The following is a 15,265-nucleotide window of genomic DNA, read 5'->3' as shown; positions in this document are numbered from 1 at the left end:
CCACAAAAACCCCAACCAACTAAAAAGCCCAACTGAAAGCCTTAAAATGCTCCATAAAACCTTTTCTTTTCATTTCTTTTCAAGCCATTTACATTTAAAGGCCACTCAGAAACCCCCCATTCACCCAGCTGATCTCATTAAAGGGACTGAAGAACTTAAGTGACTCCTCAGGGACTTGAACTTGTAGTTGAAGGAGCTGAAAAGTCCCAAATATGACGTTGAGGAAATCTTAAACTATTCCCTTCCACATCCTCATACTGATGTGTGTTGAAGCTTAAAGACTCTGGTTGTTTTCCATGTCAAATTTCTTAAATTTCAAGAACAAGAAAACAACGTAGTAAGAAAATGAATCTGCCAATTAAATGTGGGCAGATTTAATTATGAAAAGTGCCATCATGGGTAATCATGTTCACTCTGCAGTCACTTGTGGTGCTCTCACACCTGTCACATTGTTCAATTCCTGCCTAAAAAATCTTGTCAACTTCTTAGTTTTTGTTGTTGATAATGGAAAGCTGAAAATTCAGAAATTTAGAGATTTCAAAACTAAACTCATTATTTATGTGGGTTTTTTCCCCATTTTACAGACATTTGGATGCAGTTCTCTTCCTCTTGCTGCTGTGTTTAGTTGAGGGTGGACTCCAAATTAGGATTCTGACATTGTAATACCTGAATATAAAATCACTGAGTATCCTGGCTTGGAATGGCCCATTAGGACTGAACTGACAGAGCTACTGCAGCAAACATCCCCTCAGAATAGGGGGACATCACTTTGAGGCTAAATCTGTGTTTTCGCTCTTTACCAAAATTGCAGCATTGGTCTCCACAGTGTTTTCTTACAGGAGGAAGGACAAAAAAACCACGTTTTTGTTTGTTTTTTGGCCACAAAGACTAATTTGTACATGAGAGTGAAGGTTGCCTTTCCTTAGGGGTGAGAAACTCACTGGTGGTGAACTTTTTGATCATCTCAAAATCCTGGAATGGTTTGGGTGAGAAGGAACCTTAAAGCTAATTTTGTTGCACGCCTTGCCATGGCAGGGACACCTTTCATCATCCCAGGCTGCTCCAAGCCCCATCCAGCCTGGCCTTGGGCACTTCCAGGGATCCAGGGGCAGCCACAGCTTCTTGTGCCAGGGCCTCATCGCCCTCCCAGGAAAGGATTACATCATTTGAGACATATTTTACATTTTAGGAAGAAATTATCTTCCTCAATAAAGTGGAGCAATCAATCCACAGCACTCTATGCAGCACAGGTGTGGCAGTAAAACCTTTCTGGGAAGGTCTTGGGGCACCTGCTGCCTTTTGCAGGTGTTTATGCTGTGCCAGCTCTCACTGCCCCCTGCCATGGCATCTCAGTTATCTTTGCTGGGCAAGCATACAACAACAGCGTTTCACCTCAAATTTCAGGTCACGAAAATTACCTGATTTTTTTTTTTTTTTTTCTGTTGCTTTTAATCATTAATTTTCGGAATTAATTTCCGGAAATGAATTTAGGCAGCACATACCCAAGGACCCGGCGGATTTGTGCGTGACCGGGGCTGTTCTAAACAACCACCAGGAAATTAACTGAGGAGCTTCCGTCGGCTGAAATAAGCGGGGAGTGCCCTGCCCAGCCCTCGGCCGGAGGTGACAATGCCATTGTCCCTCGGCTCTGTCACCCTGCCCACTGCAGATAGCGCTGGCATCCCCCGGCCCGCAGCCTCTCCGCATTTCTCCCAGATGAGTTCAACTTTTCTCCCCCTCCCCTTCCTTTATCTTCTTCCCACCTCCCTCCCTCCCTTCCCTGGTCCTTGACAGAGGCGCAAACACTCTTAAATGAGAGATAGTGGCTTCCATCCAATGGAGCCCCGGTTAATCACCGAACATCGTGGGAAAAGCACAAGATGAGGGCCGAGAAACAGCCCATTGTCTGGGCAAGATTAAAGCCCCAAAAGCCGTATTGTCTACTGAGGGGATAAATCTTCCTGCTGTCACTCAAGCACTGAATTAAATTCCCCTTCATTTCTAAAGGGGCTTATCTGTCCTGAATAGGCTGTTGCGCCACAAGCGTAAGGGAACGTATTAAGTGAGCTCCTGTCTTGGGCACCTTCACAAATAGACGAAAAACAGGAGCAAATCTGGAAGGGGCGGGCGGCAGGGGAGAACTCTGGGCCGGGGGAAGAGAGCAGGGATGTTAACTGCTGTCGCAGGTCGTTATTGCCGGAGGAGGGGGCGGATGCTCCGCGGGGCTGCGCCGCTTCCTCCCGCAGCGGCAGGAGCAGCGAGGAGCGGCCCCGAGCATCCCTCGGTGCCGGGGTGCTGCTGGCCAAGCCATGTCCTTGTACGGCCCGGGGAGTCTCAGCGGGACAGCGACGCTCTTCAGGGTTCCCAAGGGCGGAACCAGCCTTTGGGTGATCCCAGCGCTGGGGTTTGGGGTGCTGGAACCGCCCAGGTGGGCTGGGGAGGGGGTTTTGGGCGGGTTTGGTGACATTTTGGCTCAGCTGCCCTCAGGAGACGAGCAGCGGTAGGAGCTGGGAGAGCAGGAGTGTTGAGAGCAGGTGTAAAGTCTCCAGGAGCCTAAAGGCGATGCCTTGGGCCCTGCTGCCGCCCTGAACGTTTCCTCTGGGGGTTGGCAGGGTCCCAGCACTGCGGGGACAGGGGACACACGGTCAGATTTGTGTCACTGTGATCCCTCCTCCTCCTCCTTCTCCTCCTCCTCCTCCTCCTCCCCTGGAGCTCACCCTCACAGTATTCCCAGCTGGTTCTGCCATCCCACCTTGAGGGACTGGATGTTGTCCCACTCTTTTTGGGGTTTCAAAGCCACACTTTTGAGTTGCAGCAAGGAGGGACACGTGCAGCTGGTTGGTTGGCACATAACGAGCTTGGGATGTTGTCTGTGGGGTACCAAGGGCTGGAGGTTGGGTCCACCTCCCTTTGCACTCCTGTGATGTTCTTGTTCTTCTTCAGCATGGTTTTAACCCAGGGAAAGGGCAAGAAACCTCTTATTTGTTCAAGTTAGCTGCTATTCCTTTGTGCCAAATCAGAACAATTGCACCAAACCAATCCTTAATAGCTGCAGATTGGGGGTAATACCATTATAACTATGGAGCTGAGACTGAATTCTGCCTCTTTGCTGCTACTATTTCTATTTTTTCCCCCTCTCTCTGAAATTTATTATTTTTTATCCTATTTCTGGTGATGACTGGGCTGTGTGATGCTGTGTTTATTGGTAGCCTGGTTGGTTTCTACTTCTGCAAAATAAATGCACGTGGAAGATGTTCCTTATTGCAATAAAAGGCTGGCCTTGAACTGGTCCTGAATCAAAGCTGAGGATGTTGCAGGCTGGGCATTCACAATGCAAATGCCAGAGGCCAGCAGTATTGCTGTTTCTATTTACCACATAAAACATTAACCAAGTGACACATGCCCAACACAGCTTTGCAGCTTCCCAAGCAGGCGGTTAAACCTCATCTCGGTGCTGGGCTGGTGGATTAAAGGGGCCTTGGTGCGATTTGGGAAGTGCTAAACAGGATTTTCTGCATCCTGAGTGGAGTTTCCTCTTGTTGATAGGGTTTAATGCTCCCCTGTACAAATCTCTCACTGTGCAAATACCTCCAATCTCTCCTTTTAGCCACCCAAACAAGTGGGTTTACACCTGCTTACCAGATTAATTTAATTAGCCCAAAATGGAGTGAAAGAACTGCCTGGAGAACAATAGTTCTCAAAGTTCTCACTCTTTTTTTTTTTTTTTTTCCTATTTCTTGTTGGTTCTGGTAATCTGGGGAAGCTGGGTTGAGATATTGTTTCTCTGAGCTTCCTGGCTTCTTGTTCCAGTGTGCAAACTTGAGAAAATAAATGGTCAGAATAATGTTTTGAGGGTTTTTGTTTTATATTTGGAATAATACAAACAAAGTTTTTCCATTAAAGTTCCATTAAAGAACTGATCTAGCTTCTTGCTATCTTAGGTAATACAATTTATTTGCTGCCTAAAATTGACTCAGTTCTCAGGGAAAACCCAGAGTTGCTCTTCCATGAAACTTGTGCTAATTCATGAATGCAAAAAGGATCTGGAGTACATTCCTGGAGCTGGAATCAGTGCCTTGGCATAGTTTTTTTACCTGCTGCTCACCTGTGCGGGGCTGGCCAATGCTGGCCAAGGAAATTGGAGCTTTGAAGCAGAACTCAGAGCCAAATCCTGCTCTGGCTCCCTCAGAACCCCCCTGTTCCAAACGCTCTGGATTGGGTTTGAGCACAAATTGTTTCATAATTTCAGTAACTTTAAACATTCATTTCAATTTCTCCCTTACTCTGAAAATTTTATTTACAAATCAAGCCTTTCATTTAAGCAGACAAGAGTTTTCAAGCAAAAAAAGGAGCTGTTTAGTCAATATCAAACTGCCTTTTCACACTGATGCTCCTTTGCCATTTTAAATTTTAAAGACACCAGACAGATTCCCGGTTTAATACATCTACATTTTCTATTAAACAGAGTTGTTTAGAGGTACACTGGATTGGGCAATGTAAAACCAGTGAATAACGTTCATTAATTTGGTTAAAATTCAACAACTATTTCCCTACTGAACCGAGGTCATGGGCTCCTCCATGCATTTTCCTCCATACTCTCCAATCTTTTGGAAAATGGCACAAGCTTTCCTTAAAGCACCTTCCGAGCCCTCCATAATGCTACTTTCAAAGTAATTTGTATTTAAAAATAATAATAACAAGCAAACAAACTTGTCAGCCCATGGGATGCTTCTGCCCCGCGGCTTAATGGCGCAGGTCTTTATACAGCCAAATCCAGCAGCTTTCAATAACAAAGGATGAAATTCATGAAACAAATTGCTCCTCTCCTCATAAGTCACACTCTCTTGTGCCAGGGGAAAGATGTGTTGATAACATTCAAAGAGTTTGGTCGCCGATGAATTGTAAATTCCCACCGAGCCTCGGGCCTCGGCAGTGAGCTGTGAACAGCGTGGGGCTGGCCGCAGAATGCTCTCAGATTGGGGCATTCACCACTTCATTCTTGCAGCACTTTTAGGATAAGAGCTAAGGAACACCACGGGGAGATTTTGGTAGGCAGCCTCAAGGGGGGGATAGAAAAAAAAAAAAAAGGAAAAAAAAAGAAGGAGCAAAATATGCAGAGGCGATTTAATGAACATCCAGGGCTCTTTAGAGTGGAGCTGCAAGCTCTGGCTGCTACTTTCGGGGGCAGGGGAACAAAGGACAAACGCTCCTGGGTTTCCTGCCTGACAAAAGGGAGCACTTCCCAGCCTCTAGCTGATCCTCACCCACCAGGAATGGCACTGGGCAGCTCTGCCGTGGATGCTGCACTCCTTTGGGAAGGTGGGATTGAAGTTTGGGGTTGCAGCATCTTGGAATTCTCCTGCTGATGGGATTGAAGGGACATGGAAATGCCTGAGAGCTCCTGTGCCCCGAGGCACTGAGATCTGTCCCACCAGTGTCCCTTGGGGGCAGTGGTATCTGCACAGTCTTGCCCAGGGCAGTGTGCCTGTGGATTCCCTGGAATAATTTGGGATGTGGGCACGTGCTGGTGCTTTCCAGGTGGTGGGATGGAGGCTGGTGGTAGCTGGCTTTTCACTATGAGCTCCCTGCGAGTGCTGAGCTGTAACAGCACTTGGATCAGTCCATGCCCAGGGGGCTTTTTTTTTTTTTTTTCAGGATCCTGCGCTGAAATGTTGAGGAACTGTGGCTTTCAGAGAAATAAAAATGCTGGAATTCTGCTCTTTAGTTTTCCCCAGTTACCGTTTTAAACAGATCTTGGAATTATCCAGCTCAACTTACTCCTGACAGACCTACAAGTGACAAAAGCAGGGAAGGATGGCTCTTTGTGCCACTTGGGGTGAACCCCTCCCTAATTCCAGCCTGTTGGGAGGCAGCACTCAGCCTGCCCTCCTCCATCCCAGCCTGAGCCCTGCAGCTGGGACTCCAAACAGGGCAGGGGAGGGGACTCGGCAGCACGGAGCTCTTCCCACAGGTCAGGACACTTGGGCAGGCCCCAAAAGGGTTAACAAAGTGCCTGGATGGCTTTGTTCCCTGGCAATCTAATCAGATGTTAACCTACAGTCTATATCCAAGCAATCCTTTCCTTATGATAGTGATTAGTATTACACTGGGAATGAATAGAGCGAGGAAGGATTCCTATGGTAACCTTCAAAATGCATTCCATCGGCAGGCTCTGCCTACTCACAATAATTACGTTCTTAACTCGTCTAACAAACGGCATGCTAATTAGCTGCTTAACCAGCCTCAGCTCATTATTACCAGGGTTGGGCAGGCTGGAGCAAAGTGACCCAGAGAGAACAGGCCCACTTAAAAAAAAAAAATAGTAATCATAAGGCATTTGTCAGATTGGCCATGAAGATGGACCTCCTCCACAGCGGCGGGGCTGGGCCTGTGCGGGGACCGGCCCGTTGGCAGAGCTACAAACCCTCGGCACGGAGGCTCAGCTGCCTTGGAATTTGGCCCCCTGGAATGCCTGAGCCTTAGGCTGGCATCTGCTGGTCCCGATGGTGAGCTCCAAGTGTCGATGGGGGCTGTCCCAGGTTTGCTTCAGCGGTGACTTTGTTCCAGAGTGGGCTGGGTCCTCCCACCCTGAGTGTGCCTGGACCCAGGTGGCCTGGCTGAGCTCTCTCCCCCTCTCCTCTCCTTGGAATCACAGAATCCTAGAATTGTTTGGGTAGGAAGGGTCCTTAAAGATCATCTCATTCCACCCCCTGCCATGGGCAGAGACACCCTCCCCTACCCCAGGTTGCTCCAAGCCCTGTCCAACCTGGCCTTGGGCACTTCCAGGGATTCACAGCAGCCACAGCTTCTCTGGGCACCCTGTGCCAGGGCCTCACCAGCCTCCCAGGGAAGAGGAATTTGCCCTAACCTGCTCTAATCAAAGCTGTTGTTTTGTTTTTTTTCAACTGAGGCACCAACTGGCACATTTAAATGGAGTTAACCATGGAAGTTGTGCTGTTTCAGATGAAACAGGCCTGGCTCGGTTCAGCTCCACTTAGCTCTTTGGAAGTTGGATGAATGAATAAATTAAGCCTGGGCACAAAGGACACGTTCTGAAGGAAACTGAGCTTCCCGCATTCCTGAAATGCACCAAAATCAAGGATGCTTGTCCTATTGGACACTGCCCTCCACCTCTCCCGTGGTTTTACAAAGTCTCTGGGTTGTTTTTTTTGGGACAACACGTTCAGGGTCTTTCCGTGGATGCCATTTTTTGCTCCTGAGAGCCGTACACCATCCAGCCATTCCAATCTGGAGTTGTGGTGTTTCTTATTTGAGGATGGAGGGGTTTTCTAGTGCTGGGGATGGCGCCAAATTTAGGCAGGTTTAGCTTCTGGGTTGTTCTTCCCATCAGGAATGTCCTGTGAGCTTCAGGATTGTAACTCTGGTGAGAGAGAAGATAAACTAAAACTCACTGGGTGATTCCATCAGCTGTTTGCTTGGTTTACTTTCAATTTTTTTTCCCTAACAAGATGTTTCATTTTTTTCTGGTCCTCGTGGTGACTTCCAATCCAGGGAGAACAAAGAGAAGAGCAGGTTCATTGCTCTTGGAAAGGCATGTAGTTGTTTTTTAGGGTTTTTTTGGCAAGTTTTCTAATTCTAATAGTTGAGATGAGGGAAAATCCCAGCAGGTCCATTCCAGCAGCCCTTGTAATGGCATTTTCCAAACTGGAAAAATGCCTGGGAGGATCCTACTCAAAAACCTCTCAAAATCCAGTTGTCTTTATGGGCAGCCAGGGTAGCTTACAGTAGCTTTTGTGGTTAAGGAGAGATCACAAAAGTGAGGAGGTTTAAAAACTCTTTTTACAGTTCTTTAGTGTCAATCCACAAAGTTAATCCTAATGTCAACAAAGAATAGCACCATTTATGTGCCACTAAATGCAAACTTGTGCTGTTGCAGAGTCTGCAGTGGTAGGGTTTTCCCTAAATACAATCTGTTCTGTTTTTATGCCTTTGCACCAGCTGGAAATGCAAGCTCCTACCACGATTTCAAATATTGATTTGCTTAGCACACATCAAAACATTACCTTGAGATATTAAGCAGAATGTTTATTTTTGGGTTTCACACCTCGAGCCCTTTTAACACCTTAATGTGCTCGTGCATTTTGTTGCACTCCTAATTATTTTTCCCCTCTTCACCTCTGCAGTTTATTCTTACATTGTTGAAATCCAAGGGTATGAATAATGAGAGCAGAGTACTCTGGCTCCAACAGAACAGTTCCCTTCTTGGATGTGCTTTGAGAGAACCACACGGTCACGGAGTTTTCAGTAAAAATAGGAGCTGTATTTACAATTTGTGTCACGAGTTTGTCGTGAGAAGGTCTTCATTGAAATGAGAGCAAATTTTGCGCTCAAGTGTTGGTACACACAGATTTAACTTTCTAAAATAACTGTTTATCTTATAAGCAGCAGTGATTTTCCTCACCTTTCATTTGGGAGGAATTTCCCCATAGAAAGGGTGGTCAGGCCTTGGCAGGGGCTGCCCAGGGAGGTTTGGAGTCCCCATCCCTGGAGGTGTCCAAGGCAGAACTGGACATGACACTCAGGGCTCTGGGCTGGGGACAAGGTTTTGGCACAGGTTGGACTCGATAGACTTGAAGAGCTTTTCCAAAATCAGAGATTCTGGGATTCTGCTATGGTGTTTATCTGTAGAATAGAAATGCAGTTTCATTGCCAGCACTCTTCATAAAATGTTGGCAAATTTTACCAGCAAAACCTGGAAATACTTTTTTGTCTGCATGGGATGACTTTTTCAGTTGTTAATTTGGGATTTGCAGAGTTTCAAGAAGCTGGCCATCTTTTAATAACCCAGTAGGAGTTTGTGATTTCATCATTCCCTTATCAATGACTACTGGTGAACCCAAATATCCACACCCAACAAAGGCTGACTAAGGGATGAATGTTTGTTTTGGTTATCAACTCATTTTTCTCTAGTAGAGCACTTAATTATATTATCACTCTATATTTAGTACTGATGATTTTCACAAATATTTTGCATTCTGCCTGTTTAGCCCTTGTTTTCCCAAGGGCTAACAACTCTCCTGGCAGGTGGAGAAGCATTTGGGAATTTTGTACCCTGATGTAACAGAACTTAATTTTCTATTTGGACATAAAACCATCCCTAAGAATTTGTGTTCAACTTCTGTGTGCTCACCAGTTGCAGGATAGATATGACACCATGCAGAACAATGGAGCTCACATGTCAGCTCTCCTTGGAAAGCTGCTCCTGCTGCAAGTTGAGAGTGAAAGAAGGCCAGAAAATGCCTCACTGATCCCAGGCCGGCTCAGATGGAGAATTATTATGGAGTGGCTCTGCTCTGGGTCATCTCTAACAGTTGCAGCCTCATGACATGGGACAGACAGGGGGGAAAAATGATTCAGGCAAAAAAAATCAGAATGTTTTTATCCATTGAATGTGTAATCAGGCATTTGAACAGAACCAGAAAGAAGCAAAGGTCCTTGCTTTGTGGAGAGTCACCGCTGGCCAGCCACGAGCCAGGGCGTGCTGGTGGCGGCGGGAGGAATGCAGCTGCTGAATTCCGTGCTTTCCACGGAGCGCAACAAAGGCTGCAGCAACGTGGGCAGTGGGGAGAAGCATTTTAAAAATCCTGCTGGGAAATGGAAACGTTTGGGAGGTGCTGCCTGTGTTTGGCATTGGTGATGAGTAGGGCAATGCTGGGTTTTGGAGGCTGTGTGGGTTTGTGTGGCAAATTCTGAGTGTTGCCTCCGTGGCAAATCTGCCATGGACCTTACAAAATGTCATTGGTCTTTTCAAAGCAGTACCACCCACCCCTGAAACTCCAAAAGATCCCAAACTGAAAAGTGAATCTTTCCATGGTGAATCCATTGGGAAAACAAATTCTACCTGGTTAAAAGAGAGGAGCAAGCAGGTGCTTGGCTTGACCAGGTGGTCATGGTGGAGGATGTCTCCTCTTGGCTTTTTGGGGTACAGGGGTTTCAGGGATATGGCATTAAAAAAATCCAGTTAGGATATGGCATCTAAATCTCTTTTGAGAAAGGATCCCTGCTCTGGTGCTGCCCAGAAATGTAATAGTTTCTTTGAATTACACCCCTGTATATTTATATATCAAATATAATTTGATGCTAAGAACAGTTTCCTGTTCTTAAAAAAATTGTGTTCTGAAAAAAAAATGTGGATTTCTTGTGGCTGCACTTGCTCCTCTGCCTTTCAGAGTTGCTGTGGAGGTTCATCCCCATCATGAGTTGGTCCAATTCAGGAACAGAACCTGGCTCCAAGGATTGGAACACCCATCTGAGGGTCCCAGGCAGGTCTGGGACAAGCTGCCCCTGCTCTGCAGGTTGCTGCTCCAGGGAGGGTGGCAGTGGATGAACCAACTGGAATGTGGAAGGCTTTTATTTCTTCCAAGTCAGTGCTGGAGTTGCACAGGGTCCCATCTTGAATAACTCCCTGAGCAGGAAAAAAACCCAGCCCAGTGGATGCAGAACCCTGTCAGTCTTCTGGCCCCAAGTTTTTCAACAGTGTCAAGTGATTCTGTGTGTTCAAAATTTCCTTTCACTGCCGACTCGGGCAGTGATGTGTGTTAAGAACCAGCTGAGACTTTGGCACTAAAACACCACAGAATCTTCTGTTATGTTGGAGAAATCCTCTCCGTCTTCCTCAGGCATGCCCCAGCTTCTCAATTCCCCAGCCTTGTTGGTAGGGAAAGCAGAATTATCAGCAAGGAAATGCCTCATTTTATGGAATTAAACCAGAAAGTGCTGGAAATCTTCCCCGTGCTTGCAAATCCGTGGGGTTTTCGTGCTGTTTAGCTGTTGGTAGCCAGGGCTCTGCAGATTTGGGGTTCCTGTTTGAAATGGCACCTCCCGGGCTGCAGGAGAGATACCCTCCTCATGCAGTTGGAGTTTGTGGCTCTGGGCAAGCCCCTAACTCTGAAATGCAACATATTCATAACCGCCCCCGTTTGTGTGAGGCAGAGAAGGAACAAGGAGTATGAAAACACAGCTCTGTGAAAGATTCCCATTATCCTGCCCCAGATGGCACCAGCTGTACTCCTGGACCAACACTAAATGACTGTGGCTTGTGCCAAATATGTACTTGAGTGGGTTGTACATGCCCTTTACAAATAGAAGTTGAATGTTAATAGATACTGAATGAAACCCACTGCCAAACCAAACAGAGCCCCTGGATATATCCAGGGCGTGCAGGGAAATTACACATCGCAGCGGCGCTCGCCGCAGAATGCGTGCGAAGGATTTCAAAGTGCTGCTGGATTTAATGTGGCCCTGGCTAATTCTCCCTATGCTAATGGCTGTGCGAGGATGCAGGAAGAAGAATGAGGAGAGGTTAAAGGACTGCTGCACCGATATCATGTAAATTCGGGATAGGGTCAGCGTATGGTGTTGTAAACAACATCACATCTCGGAGTACATGGAGTTCTGATCCTTTCAGGTATTCGAGCCTTTGTCTGCTGATATAACGCCTGCCTGTCAGCCCCACGGTCAGAGGCCCAATCTTTTTTTCTTCCCTCTCTGAAAAGGTCCCAGCGCCACATCGGGGCAACACACTGGCTGCCTATTCTCCTTCCCCACGGAACGCAATCACCGGACAACTCGGCTATAATTCACTCCCTGGCCAGCCCTTTGAAAAGGTGGGCTGCCTCAGTGCTGTTAGCCCAGCAAGATAAATCATGTACTCGAAATTAACTTCCATTGAAAGGAAGGGGTGGAAGAAAAGCCGACTGGTCAGGCGGAGCATGCTAAAGAAAAGATGACTGGAGTTGATAAATGTCATTGTGGATAATTTGGGGGCTGTGATTAAGATCTTATCTAGGTAGGAAGTAAATAGAAAAGACTTAATAAAAGTCCTACCCAGGGATCCGTCCTTATGAACTTGTGAAGTTTTAATTTTTTTTTTTTTTTTTTTTTTTTTTTTTTTGGTGAATATTGATGAGAGCTCCAGAAAGGTCTTCATTAAAGGGAAAGTTGTTTTCAGGGCACTGCCCAGAGAGCTCTGAAAGGCTCCTGGGTGAAACTGTATGTTTTCCCCCCACTTCTTTTTCTTTTCCAGAGGGGAAAGAAAGCATCTTTGTTTAAAAATTCCTTTAAAAACTGAGAGGATAAACAACTGGGGGGGAAGCTGATGAGGATTTCTGGGTAACAATCATCTGTTTTTTCTCTGCTCTTTTGCTTTCTTTAATGAATGGCCTTTGCTGCCATAAAATTCCCTACAAATAAAATGTAACCTTATCCCAAATATGTGTAAGGGAGAGAAGGCAGAGGCCTGTTTGTCCATAAACTCACAAACTGCTCACCCAGAAAACATAAACTGCCTCCCATTTTTATAGTGCTGTCCAGAATTTGTTTTTATGATATTATTAGCAGCAGTTTGCTGGGTTTTTTCCCCCCTTTTCAAGCAATTACTGCAGCAACCTGCAAGCAAGGAGCAGTAAACTCTGTGAACATCTGTGGGGCTGAGTGACAGCAATCCAGAGCCCAGTGAGAATTCCCTGTCCTGGAGAGGAGGGAGCCTACCCCCTCCCCTGGAAGTGCTGCCTGTGCTGCTTTTCCAGCTCAGAGGGAGCACAGACAATCCCAACAGCTGGACAGATGTGTGGGGACTTCTGCTGGCTAATGAGAATGGTTAAAATTTTATGGAAGAGTGTATCCTGTGATCTGTAACCTCCCTAATCCCAATCTCAGAGGGATGCTGGGCTCAGAGAGGTTTCCCGGACCCTAGAAATGCCACCTCCTAAATTACCAGGCTTCTCATTTATTTCCTCCATGTCCTTTTACTACTTTTCCCACCACACAGAGCATATTTCAATATAAAAACTGGGTAATTTGCTTTATAAAAAAATGATGGAAAGGCCCAGTTAAGGGCACACAGAGAGGGGATGTGCAGAGCCAGGGATGCCAGAGTGGGGAAAATCCACTTTGGAAAATTTGGGAGATAGAAAAGGAGATCAGTGTAACTTTAACCCCTTTGTACCCCAGAGGTTTCGCTGCTCTAAAAAACAAACTGGAAAAGACAAGAAGTGTGAGCAGTTACAGCATTTGCCTTTCAGAAAGGCTTTGGTACTGAGTAAATTATTAGACAGTGGTGAAGGACAAAAGCAGAACCTGCAGTTGCAAAGTGCTTCTGTCACAGCTGCAGCATGGAGGGAGATTTGGGGACAGTCCTGCTGAAAATGAGACATTTCCAGGCTCAGCTGAAGCTGGTCTTTGATGCAGATAAATATTCCGAGTGTGCAGAGCTCAGTGTGGATCTCAGCCCACTAAATACAACCTCAAACCTCCCCAGCTGCAGTGTGGGATGCAGAGGACTCACTCCCCTCCCACAGAGGCACCCTGAAATGGGAAAGGAGAAGGATAACCAATATTGGGAGGCTTTTACAAGAGTTGGCCTGGTTTACCTGGGAATGCAAAGGTGCCTGGCTGGCAGTTCCAGCTCCCAGGGCTGCCTCTCATTTTATAATTAAACACTCCTAGGAGGACCTGCCCTGCTTGCATTGATTTTTAAGACCCCCTGCTATAACAAAACTGGAGAAGTTTGGAGAAGAATGGAATCTGCAAATTTAAAAAGTGCATATTCCCCTCCATGAAAATGTAGATTTTGTAGAGGGGAAATGAAGTTCTGCAGTTTCTGTTTGTGGATTCTCTGAGAGGTGATTCAAGTTTCTAAATGTGAATTCACCAAATTGAGCCAAAGTTTGGGGTTTAGTGCTTTAGTAACAGGAATATTTGCCCTGGGGAATTGGTTAGGCGCTATTCCCATCATTGTGTCACAGGCACTTGAGCCACGAGTGCCTCTGCTGCTGCAGTGAAGGGTTATCTGCATTAAAAAATCATTATAAAATAGCTATAAATGTTGGCAATAAACAGATGCTGCTCTTATGGCTTTTTATGTTTGTAAGTATAAAAATACCAATGGTTATGATAAAAATTTCTGTGCTAGCTCCCATTTCTAGAGTTACTAATGAGTGGTAAAATAGATTTAAATGACAAAATAGAACTTCCAGCAGATTTGTTTGAGAGATTTTTGCTCTGAGATACAAACATCTCTTAAATAGGAAAGGTAAAAAAGAAACTGCAAGTGTGCAGTGCAACAAACTCATAACATGGGGTTTGTGTCTCAGCATTTCCTGCAAGCTCTGCTTTAATGACTGACAATTTCAGGAATTTCTATTCTTGCTTTTAAGAAATTGTGGGCGCAGTTTCTGGGCTGGGTGTTTCTCTCAGGTGTTCTCATTGATGAAGTCACCTGCCAGGCTTCTGCTGGCCTGTAGAAAGTGAAATGTTTTTAGGAATTTCTCCCCTGAAATCTAGTTTCAAACATAAACTCCAGACATATTTTAGTTCACAAATGTTTTCCAGACTGTCAGCATCTTCATTTTCCAACTATTTCATTGGCGTGCTCAAATCTCCCTTGTTAATGACTCTGAGAAAACTGTGGACCCAATAAACTCCGTGTCAGGCAAAGAATACAGTGAGGATTCTGAAGTGACAGATAAAGCAAATATCCTGCTCCTAAACAAACACAGCAGGACAGGAGAAGATGACAAATGACGGGATTGTGTCAGCTTGGAAACAGATTGGACTAATGGCATGCTGGACTTTGCACTCCGGGAGATCGATACTCCATCAGGCCAGAGAGCTGCAGCCCCTGTGAATGGCAGGGCCAGGCAGGGAGATGTTCTGATAGTGCTGCTATAAAGCCCAGGCTGAGCCTGCAAGAGCAGTTCTGGGTGCTGGGATTTCCATTTTGCACCTTTCCCTCACTGCTGGAAATGGCCATAGGGCAGAGTCTGGGTCTTTGTGGAGTTTGGGCACTGCCAAGCGCTGGGTTCACATTGCTCCTCTCCTCCAAACCTTCTCTTTTCTTTTTCTTTTACAGAATTTTTTCCCCACCTGCTCCATTTTTTCCCAGCTCCTCTATTTCCTCCTTTTTGTCCCTGTCCTGTTCTCTTTTCTCTCTGTTTTCCAGTATAGATCCTAATATTTTATACTCTATTAAGGAAGCTGATACGTGACTCCGTAAGGTCTTCTCTGAGGAAATTGAGGAGTTACAGAGACAGAAAAGAGAGGTTTATTTCTAGGATTTTGAAGGAGGCTGTGCACATAAAAATAATGCATGTTTTTCCTGTCTTTGTTCACTTCTGTTCCCCAAACTTCCAGTTGGTATCAGCTGGGTTCAGTCTATGTGAACTGACTTTCTGGGGCTCAGAAAATCTGATGGGATAGGAGTTTTCTGTGCCATTTAGCAGCTGGTGCAGAAATGTGGCACTTC

At 45.9% G+C, this 15,265-nt stretch overlaps 1 protein-coding gene across 2 annotated transcripts in view; it reads left to right on the top strand.

Moving 5' to 3' along the window:
* The window catches only part of PRDM16 (PR/SET domain 16), a 282,440-nt gene that overhangs the window by 32,975 nt on the left and 234,200 nt on the right, over positions 1-15,265 (top strand). The gene's annotated exons all lie outside the window — the stretch shown is intronic.

The sequence above is a fragment of the Pseudopodoces humilis genome, chromosome 24 (assembly GCF_049639895.1).
Source record: "Pseudopodoces humilis isolate 2021_Gansu_Grassland_sample_001 chromosome 24, ASM4963989v1, whole genome shotgun sequence".
Lineage (NCBI taxonomy): Eukaryota > Metazoa > Chordata > Aves > Passeriformes > Paridae > Pseudopodoces > Pseudopodoces humilis.
Note: the sequence above shows the minus strand (reverse complement) of the source record. Positions and strands in the feature narration are given on the sequence as shown.